We start from the raw sequence: 11,228 nt of genomic DNA on the forward strand, positions 1-11,228 counted from the left end.
TAATTTCTCATTCTTTATGCCTTTATTTTGAGGAATTGTGAGTAATTTTTTTAGTCACTTTATATCCTTTTTGGAACAAGGTGATATAAATACCTAAAACAAATAAAATAGAGCAAAATGAGATGAAACTGGTTTCTGACCTCAAGGAGCCCATAAATCACTTGTGGGAATGGTATAAACTTAGAGAAAAATAAAGATATAAGGAGGCCTAAACTAAGTGCCAATACATTTTGTACACATAAAGCAATAGTACCTGAGAGGATGAGAGATTAATCTGGGTTGGAGGACTCGGGGGAAATTAATAGATGGGATGGGATTCCCTTCTAAATCTTGGATTCCTAGTCAGTTTTACAATATTGAGTGGGACATGAAAACAGGGGCATGAAACTACACATGCCGTACATGAGTTAGGGGGTGAACTCCTTGTTAGGCAGATTAGAAAAGCTAAAGGTCTCAAATATTCAAAACATTGTATAATTCTTATGAATGATGTTGGGGTTTGAATGTATTTCCTAAAATTTATGTTGAAATTTAATCCCCAGTGGAATAGTATTGGAAGGTGAGGCCTCTAGGAAGTGATTATCTAAGGGCTCTGTCTTCATGAATGGCATAAGAGGTTGCTGGAGTGAGTTTGTCCCTTTGTCCTACTGTCTTCTGCCATATGAGGACACTGCGTTCCTTCACTTCAGAAGATGAAGTGTCATCTTGGAATTAGACATCAGACTCCTTCGCTGGATAACTGAGCTCGCTGACACCACGGTCTTGGACTTCCTGGCTTCCAGAATTATGAGAAAGAAATTTCTGTTGTTTTATAGTTTTCTAGTCTGTATGTTGTTGTTGCAGCACAAAACAGACTAAGACGCATGATCTTTACTCAGATCCTCCGATTTTAGACACAATTTCGCCTTTTTTAAATTTTCTCAGTTCATAACAGAATAGAAGCAGGAGGAACTTTGATAACAGGAAGTGACCACCACATAAGAGAGGGGATGAGAAAGGTGAAACCCAGAGGAAACATTATGCAGTCCAGCAGTCCAGGACTCTCCCTGTGGGGCAAATACACCTCACAACCTAGGATCCCTGAAAGCAGCATGTTATCCAAGTATCAATATCTGATCTGCAAGAAATGGGTTTACATGCTATTAAATCGATTTTAGCTAAGAAGATAGGTCATATGTGCTATATTGACAAACCGTAGATAGAACAATTAGAAAATTACTGTAGGCAGATAATCAATATTCCTCAATCCTCAATTCCACCAGTGCTTCAGCAACTGTGTTTAACAACCACGAACATAAAACACTTCCAGTGCCAATGTTCCATATTTTTATCTCTCATGTGCATGGTGATTTCATTTACAGATTGCTCTTTTAGATCCTGGATGTTCCTTTTTGTAATTCTGCAGCCCTGGTCTCAGTTCTCTGTTGATGGGGACAGGAGCAAGGCTAGGATTTGGGTCATCAGCTTACTTCTACCCTCCAGGACTGACTCATTATTGTTTAATCAAGCCTTCTTTCTACCTTCTGTTCCTTATGCATTTCTGTAAGCACACAATGGTGTAACAATTGACCACTAGATTTAACAAGTCAGTGGGAGACTTGAGAAGAACAACTTTGAGTGTGTAAGAGATGATTAACTGCTGAAAATGGCAGAAAGCACCTGTGCATAAAAGACACAAAAGCAGGAAAACAGACAGTATTTGGAAAAGCTTTGCTCCAAATGAATGAGAGAAATGGAACCAAAACTAGAGCGAGGTGTAGTTTCATAGGAAGCTTTCTATTACTGCTATTTTTGTTACTTTCATTATTATAATATGTCTTTTTTTTTAAGTTTTATGTATTTATTTGAAAGTCAGATTTTCACAGAGAGAGAAGGAGAGGCAGAGAGAGAGATAGGTCTTCCATCCCCTGGTTCACTCACTCCCCTGATGGTCCCAGTGGCCGGAGCTACACCTATCCGAAGCCAGGAGCCAGAAGCTTCTTCCGGGTCTCCCACATGGTGCAGGGGCCCAAGGACTTGGACCATCTTCTACTGCTTTCCCAAGCCAAAGCAGAGTGCTGGATCTGAAGTGGAGCTGCCACTCTTGAACTGGCGCCCATATGGGATGCCGGCACTGCAGGTGGTGGCTTTACCCACTATGCCACAGTGCCAGCCCCATAATATGTCTTAAAATTGATGAGAATGATGCAGTAACAGGAGAAAATTGGTGGTACAGAAATGACGTATTTGAATTAGTGAAAGAGATCAAGTAACAAGCAGGGGAGCAAAACACAAAGCTACAGAAACATGTGGACAAGGAGCAGCCAGGATAAAATCTCACTATCAGACTACTATCCTGCTTATCCTGAGTTCTCTCAGACTGACAAGGGTTCTCACCTACATGGCAGATGCCAAAGTGGTCACATAACAGCAATAGGGATCATAATTGGACCCCACACATCTTGAGATTCTAGTTAACACAAGTTGATCAGGTTAATTTTATTGGTAAAAAAGTCTATTTCTAAGAAGGAAAAAAATGAGGAAATACAGCAAGCTAGAATGAAAAAGCAAAGGAGATTAATGGGCTCGTTTTCTCCTGTTTTGTAAATACTATTTGAAATCTAACCCAAACAATTCAGAATGAAAATAAACCAGAGCACTGAAAATGCTCACTGGCAATTCTGTTGTCAGTTCAGGACTAATCCCTTGCCATTATCAATGAGGGTCAAGGCACTTCATAGACAGGAAGAGTAGAGAGAGAAGAAAGAAAAAAGAAAGGGAGCACTGAGGACAGAAGAAGATTGGAAGAATTCAGAAAGAGTAAATTAGAAAGGAATGTAGAGAGAAGAGAAAGCATAAACAGTGCTTTCAGCTGTAAATGACTAGCATTCCTTTGTCCACACAAATATCAACCAGAGTACCAATATGTACTTAGATGAACATGGAATAGCATCCTAGCCTCACAGAATTAGGCAATGCTTTGATCTGGAATCTCGCTTCACAGATATAATCACTACACAAAATAAAGACAAAAGAATAATGTTGGTATTTTTTAATGGACTCTGCCTTTGAGTTTGGCTCAGAGACAATGGCCTGTGGTTGCATCTGATTATAATTCATCTCCATAGGGGCAGAGAGAGCTGTTGTAAATGTCTGAAAAATTATGAGCTTCTTTAGAAAGACTAACTCTGTGATTATAATGACATTTGGCATTTGCACATTTTATAATCTTTCTCATTTGAAAATCATAGAGCTATGTTTATATTATAACTAGATTCTTGTGTGTTGCTTAGGGGTATAAAGCTGTGAGGTTTTTTTTTTTTTTTTTTTTTTTTTTTTCCTTTTGGACTGAAGGCCATGATTTGGAATATTGTCATCAGGATAGCTAAAACTCCCTAATAGGAAGGCAGTTTCACAATTTTATGAACTGTATGAGTTCAAGCTCACGAAACAGGTCAAAGGAACAGGATAAGTCTTTAGGGGACCACAGACTGTGTTTATAAGTTATTCTCAATGTAACCCCAGAGCCCAGAGATTATCCCATTTCCCATTCCCTACTGCCAAGCAGGGTCCAATAGAGCATGAGTTAAGAAACAATGAGAGGCTCCTCATTCTGAGAATATCTTCTCAGTAGCTACTAGAGAGTCATGCTTTACCCATTAAATGAAGATGAGGCCCTGAAAGGCCCTATTTGTGTGTGCTCACATCAAGACAGCATGGCCTAGTCCAAAGAATTTGCTTCAATTGCTTTGTAGGAAACTGAGAAGATAATGGGCACAGAACAGATTTCAAATCTCTGTGTGTGAGGTCACGAGGAGAGGAATGCCCCAAATGCATTGGGGGCAGATGAGAACCAAAAAGAACTATGAAGTTTCTGGACACCAAAGGAAGAGATGAAATAAACAGGATCAGGAATGAGGCTGGTAACCATCTCTGACCACTCACTAAGACAAGGGACTCTCATGTAGTAATGGTTCAGTTGCATTTTCCTGCAAAATTTTCACAGAGAATAAACAGACTAAGGGGGGAGATAAAATATTGTGTCATAGAAAGCAGAGCGGGAAATTTCCATCTCCATTTATCTAGATCATTGGCATCTTTTCTCCATTTGAGGTTGAATTTTGGTTAATTTTACCAGTTGGTGTCAGAACATTTCCAATTCCATTTCTGTTTCTGCCTTAGCTTGGATCTCTGAACCCAAGATGTAAGGGTGACAGAGAAAATACAAGAAACCAAGCTAAATTTAAAAAGTATATATATACATACATTTTTATATATATATATGTACATACAAATATATAGATGTGCACACATATTATTCATATGTAATATTTTAGAGAAACTTGATGAAATAATATAATTTTTATTTGAAATTTGAACATAACTAATGGCCTATACTTTTACTGGTTAAATCTAGCAATCCTAACAGAACTACATCCCAACAGTACAAATGAGACCACAAAACTGGTCCATCTGAAGGATAAAAAGACACTCTTGGGTAGTATTTTGACTTGTACTCTGCTGATAGTCTCTGATCTTTCATAGGCCAGGCTCTGTTCATCAGAGCTGCCTCCTGTTCTAAACTGACTCTCCCAGGGATGCCTGCTCTGCTAGTACTGAGACCCTTGGCCTCTTCATTAGGGGATCATTCAACTCCTCAACTTGGGCTTACCATACTGGTCCTGTGCTGTTGACCACTAAATAGAGCAAAGGATTTAAATGAATAGGGAAGAAAAGACTGGGGGCTTCTAGAAGTCTTGATTTGCTCCCTCAGATATTCGAAGACAATATCCTTAGCTCACAAAGTTGTTAGGATGGCAAAGCTCTTGCAAGTTCTAATGAGACAAAAAATAATATCCTATGACTATTACTCTGATGTAAAATAAATATTGACAATTTATTCAGTGGAGAAGAGATGTAGAAAGAGATTGATATGTAGTTACTTACTTGCTGTACAATTTAGCCCCCTAAATCCCAAGACCATGAAAGCTATTTTTTCCTTCTTGTCATCCTACCTTCATCTCCCCTTGAGAATGACCCGATTTACCTGGTTCACAGGGTAAAGCAGGGTTTTGGCAATCAGGAAATGTCTTTGCTATTCAAAATTGCTGTAGCCGCTGCATTTCAGGCACATTCTCAGTGAACATGTTCCTGGTCAAGTTCAAAAAAGGAGCCATACCTTCATTTGTGGGATGCTGTGCTGAAGTCAGACTTCAGAAGCATGGCTTTTTGCAGCCTCCTGGGATTTAGCTGGGCTTGAATCGCCTGTGACCTCTGTGCCCTTACAACATCACAGAAAACACCATCACAGTGCCCACTAATTGGTCACCTTGATGTCAGTCACAGAACAGAGATCAAGGACAGAGCTGGTCCTGGAAAGTGAACTACACACACTCTCGGAGGTGGTCTCTACAGGTCAGGCTAGCATCCTGCTGAGAGCACAGTGCGAGGGAACCTTACCCCAGGACTACTTGAAACATGGCTGTGCTGCACATGAACAAAGGACAGGTGGCCCCAGGAGTGACCCTTTCCTGGCCACCCACAAAGTCCAAATTGTCAGCCTTTCACACCTATTATGCTTCCATTATCTGAGGAAAACACTAAGTGCCACGCTCCACATCTAACACATACAAAGCAGGCTCTTGAAATTAGTTTCTGCTTATTGAGTTTAAAAATGATTAAGATTATTTTATTTTTAAGGCAGCAAATCAATCATGGCTTGCTGGAGTGTTACATGCAGAGTGCATTTGAGAAGCTCACAGTAATAATAATCACAATTTTTTAGAACCCAAATGCAATGTGTTTTTGTGAATAACAGAATAGTAGGAAGAATAGGAAGAAATGGAAGGAATAAATTGAGTACATCTTTTTTTTAATTCTCTTGATTTAAAAACATCTGTAAGTTACCATTCTTATTCTTTGAAACCAGACATTTTAGATGGTAGGAGTGATTGGGATTAAGTAGAAATCCTAAAATTCTAATCAAAAAGGAAAGGGAGAGAGAACAAGAGCAAGAGCAAAAGAAACAGCAATAACCAGTGCCAAGGGTAAGGTTTATTAAAAATGTTTTATTCTGCAGTTTAATTTACCAAATGAAATATTTCCCCTTAGATAGTATGAGCTCTTTCATTAAGTATATTGTTCATCCTCTGCTCCCAACATCAGGTCCAAGAGTCTCTGGAAAGACTTACTTGTCTGTCATTCACACGGGGCTAATATTGCTGCAAGTTGAAGACAAGTACTGTAACAATGGAGACATTGTGATCATTTAATGATCCAGACCTCCATTGTCATAACAGGCACCTACATGGAATTTCTGAGGATAGAATCCACTGAAAACTGTGAGGGACCAAAGTCTGTAATATAAATGAAAAAGTGCCTGTTTCATAAATAGACCCAGGAGAAGTTCCTAGGACCTCTATTTGTCTTTTAAAGAGAAGTAATTTAATGAAGGCTAAACCTTTAGGAACTGACCCCGATTTGGTATGATTTCCTTTCCAGAAATTTCATGTACTAGGAGTAAATGGGAACCAGACTGTAGAAGAGGGTAGCCATTCAGCAAACAGATCCAGCTATTGAGTAGAACACTCAGATTGTCACATGCCATTAGAAGAGCGAAGCCATTAATTCCCTATAGGAATTGTGGCTCTGTTGTATGTATTACTGATTCATAGGGGGAACAGTAATATATTTTCAAAAAAGAACATTTTAAAGGAGATTCTGTTCCATGGAAAATTTGAAGCAGGTGGGATCTGGTATTGGATTAAAGTGCTCACTAAACAAACTAAAGGGAAATCATTTTGTAATAGAGGAACTAGAGAGAAGAATGGAGTTCCTGGTATTCTAAAGAATAAGAGTAAGTGAAAGTATTGAATTTTTTGATTTCTCCAACTTTTGCTTTTTGTGGCCAATTATTAAACTTCAGTGAGCTATTTACACAAAAATAACTAGACCAAAGGTAGAAACAGCAGTCTGGAAATAGTTGTGCCTGCCTTTATTAACTCAGAGCTGCACAAAGAATCAGAGACAGTTTACATGTACCAATAAAAGACAGGTTGGGGTGGACTTTGGCCTGGTGTTTTAGACTCCACTGTTTGAGATGCCCACATGCCATGTCAAAGTGCCTGCGTTTGAGATCTAGCCCTACTCCGGATTCCAGCTTCCTGCTAAGAATGCACATCCTGGGAGGCAGCAGGTCATAGTTCACTTAGTTCGTGCTTGCCACCAATATAGTGTTTTGGGAAATGGGGTCTCTATGAGTTTGTTCCAAATTCTTGTATTAGTGCAAGGGAAGAATTCAAAGCAGAGACAAAGACAGGTGCACTGAAGGAAGATTTCTTTAAAGGGGGTAGTCCACATTCAGACACGAAGGCAGACAACCTCTCTCCGTAAAGATATAATGCAGGCTACCCCCATTGAATTTGGGATTGTAAGGTAGGGAGCCATGCACTAATTAAGTATTCAAGTTGTGCAGAGTTTGGGTGCAAGCTTTAGCACCTGTAATGATCTCCAGGAAGGTGTCATGGCATCTCCACATGGGGCTGCCTCTTACTTAATCATTATGGAATCTTACACATGACAGAAAGTGATGTTCAGGTGGATGATGGGGAATGGGCGTGTGGAGCCTGCAGCCATGCTGGATTGGCACAGAAGAGGATGGGATGTTAAGCAGGGCTGTCCTGGGCATAGGGACAGCTGACAGCCTTTCAGCTCCCTTCCTGTCCACATCAGTGGGAGACTAGGGTTGGACTCCCAGTTCCTGGTTTTAGGATCGTCCAGCCTAGGCTGGTTTGGGTAATGAAACAGTAGATGGGAACTCTGTGCGTCTGTGTGTGTGTGTGTGTATCTCCTTCTCTCTGTCGGGCCCTGAGTACTTCTCTGTTCATTGAATAAAGTCAGTACATGTACATTTCTAAAAGAAGAAAAAGAAACTAGGAGCAAGAAGTCAGGGGACAAGCTTGAAGTATACATCTCTTGTCTAGGACATGGAACAGACTACAAGGATATTTACTTAGATAGCTGGGCTTACTTGCCTAACTAGTTTAACTAGCTTTTGAACTAACTTTCGTTTTCTTTATTCTGTGATAGCAGAGCTAAGCAGAGACTAGGGGATAAAGAGACACTAGAGAAATCTTACTGTGGTATGACTCTATTACAAAGGGGACCTGCAGTATCTACCCTAATAAATGCTTAGGTAAGTCCCTACTGCTGTGGGAAGGAACACAAGGAGCCCTGAGCTAAGCTCTTGTTTCTCATGCAAGAGGACTTTGAGGGCTCATCTTTTCAAATGTGAACTCCACAGGGTAATCAGTCATCCCCATGGTAACCTAGCAACTTTTAATTGTCTTTAATTAAGGGGCCACAGAGCTAATCAGCTACACTTCTAGCACATTAATGAGGGAAGTAAGAAGTGCAAAATGTTACCAGAGGTAGAGGGTGCTCCTGTAAACCAGGGCTCCTGCCAGAATCCTAAGGAAAAATGGGGGCAGATGGGACATCTTTTCCAGATTCAGGAGAAGAAAAAAAAAATTTTTTTTTTGACAGGCAGAGTGGATAGTGAGAGAGAGAGAGAGACAGAAAGAAAGGTCTTCCTTTTTCACCCTCCAATGGCCGCTGCGGCCGGCGCATCACGCTGATCCGAAGCCAGGAGCCAGGTGCTTCTCCTGGTCTCCCATGCAGGTGCAGGGCCCAAGCACTTGGGCCATCCTCCACTGCCTTCCCGGGCCATAGCAGAGAGCTGGCCTGGAAGAGGGGCAACCGGGATAGAATCCAGCGCCCCAACTGGGACTAGAACCCGGTGTGCTGGCGCCGCAAGGCAGATTAGCCTGTTGAGCCATGGCGCCAGCTAAGAAAAATTTTTTAAATCAAATGATACCTGGGGCAAGATGGGGGGAAAGCAGACATATGATAAGTAAGTAAAAGAATAAGTAGAATCTTCCTGTCTAAATTAAACAAATAGGTTATCTTGTGAATCTGGAATTTAAAAATATTCTTAGTTTAAACCAAGAAAGAAGAAAAAGTCAAAAAGTTAAATAAAGCTAAAAACGGAGACTTAGGACCTCACTGAAAGTCATGTAATGAATTGTGAAGTAAGATTGGACCAATGTGGTTTGTCAGTCCTTTTTAAACATTGTCTCCTTCAAGTAACTTTCCCTGACTACTCTACTGCATTTTACTCTTCTTTAACAATTTTATTTATTTCCAATTTTGCGTTTTGTTTTTTATTTGAAAAGCAGAGAGAGGGAGAGAGAGAGGGAGAGAGAGAGAGAGAAAGAGAGAGAGATAGTTTTCATCCACTGGTTTACTGCTCAAATGCCTGAAACAGAAGGGTTGGGCTAGGCTTGGGCCAGGCTAAAATCAGGAACCTGGGACTCCATCTGGGTCTCTCACCTCGGGTGACAGGGATCCAAGTACTTGAACCATCACCTGCTACCTCTCAAGATGCACATTAGCAGGAAATTCTATCAGCAGCCAAGGAACCACAACTCTAACCAGGAACTGCTATATGTGCTATAGGCATCCCACATGACAACTTAACTGCTATATCAAACACTCCAATCATTCTATGCTTTTTTTTTTTTTTTTTCACAGCATAGCAACAGAAAAAGAGGAAGAGACAAAGAGAAAGAGAGAAAGAGCTGTTACATCTGCTGGTTTACTCTCCAAATAGCTAGGTTGAAACAACGAGCCAGAAATTTCATTTTGACCTCTACATGGCCAGAGGCCCAAGCACTTAGGGTCATTTTCTGCTCCATTCCCAGGCACATTAGTAGGGTGCTGGATCAGAAATGGAGTAGCCAGGACTCAAACTGGCATTTTGATATAGGATGTTGGCATTGCATGTGGCTCCTTAACTACTGCATCACAACACCCAGTGGTTTTGATATTTTGTAATACTTAACTATTGTATTTCCTGAACTCAGTTTTAATCTAATTATGAATGATCATACACGAGTGTTCCTATGAAGTGATAAGTCATTGAGATGCTTTAAGAAGTGATTCTATACCTATTTCCATGGTTGGTTACCACCTTATCCCTGGTATGTTTTGTTGTTGTGCAGCATATGAGAGATAAGTTCTTTTTTAGCTGAAGAAGTTGGGCACTAAATCCCAGCTCACACCTTGCCTCCCCAAGTGCCATGGCTCGGGCTTGCTCTGGATTCATTGTTCTTTCCATCGTGACAAATGGAAAGAAATAAGTCACATGTATCTTCTCAGTTCTTTTGAATATACTATAGGCAAGCAAATATTTTGTCAGAATTCAGAAAAAGTAACTTCAACCTAAAGACTAGAGTTTTGAAATTGGGGGGAAGGGTATAATTTCACTGAATTTGCAAAAATGTATATGTTTTGGAACTATTTCTTTTTCATGCACAGTGTTATTATACAATTTTTCTTTTTTTTCTCCCCCCTGAGAGAAGGGAGAGAGCTCCAATCTGCTGGTTTACTTCCCAAATACACACAACTTCCAAGGCTAAGTCAGAGGTGAAAGTGGAGTTGGGAAATTCATTCCAGGTCTCCCACATGAATGGTGGGAATCTAAATACTTGAACCATCACCACTGCCTCCCAGGTGGCAGAAAATTGGAATCCAGAGCCTGAGCCAAGATTCAAGCACTGTTATTTCAGTGTGGGATGCACAGGTGCCCCAAACAAATGGGCTGAATATCTGCTCTTTATTATACTATCTTTTTTTTTTCTTCTTTTTTGACAGGCAGAATTGGACAGACAGAGAGAGAGAGAGAGAGAAAGGTCTTCCTTCCTTCCATTTGTTCATCCCCCCAAATGGCTGCTACGGCCAGCGCTGTAGCGATCTGAAGCCAGAAGCCAGGTGCCTCCTCCTGATCTCCCATGCGGTGCAGGGCCCAAGCACTTGGCCATCCTCCACTGCCTTCCCGGGCCACAACAGAGAGCTGGACTGGAAGAGGAGCCACCGAGACAGAATCCGGCGCCCCGACCGAGACTAGAACCCGGGGTGCCGGAGCCACAGGCGGAGGATTAGCCAAGAGAGATACTAATTCTTGCCCCACTCACGGTTTTCTGCAGGCTTTCAAATCCTCAGAACCCAGAAAGATATCAGGTTTTCCACCAGGGGCTGTTTCTTCTGGGTCTTAGCTTCTGATTCCTCCGAGTCCTTCTGTGTTCTACCAAGACCAATCCCTACCAGCCCGGCCTTTACAACTGAACTACAGGCCCTGCCCTGGCAGCCAATCACATCAAGTAGACTTTCCTCTTTCCATAAACTTCTGT

The sequence above is a fragment of the Lepus europaeus genome, chromosome 9 (assembly GCF_033115175.1).
Source record: "Lepus europaeus isolate LE1 chromosome 9, mLepTim1.pri, whole genome shotgun sequence".
Classification (NCBI taxonomy): Eukaryota; Metazoa; Chordata; class Mammalia; order Lagomorpha; family Leporidae; genus Lepus; species Lepus europaeus.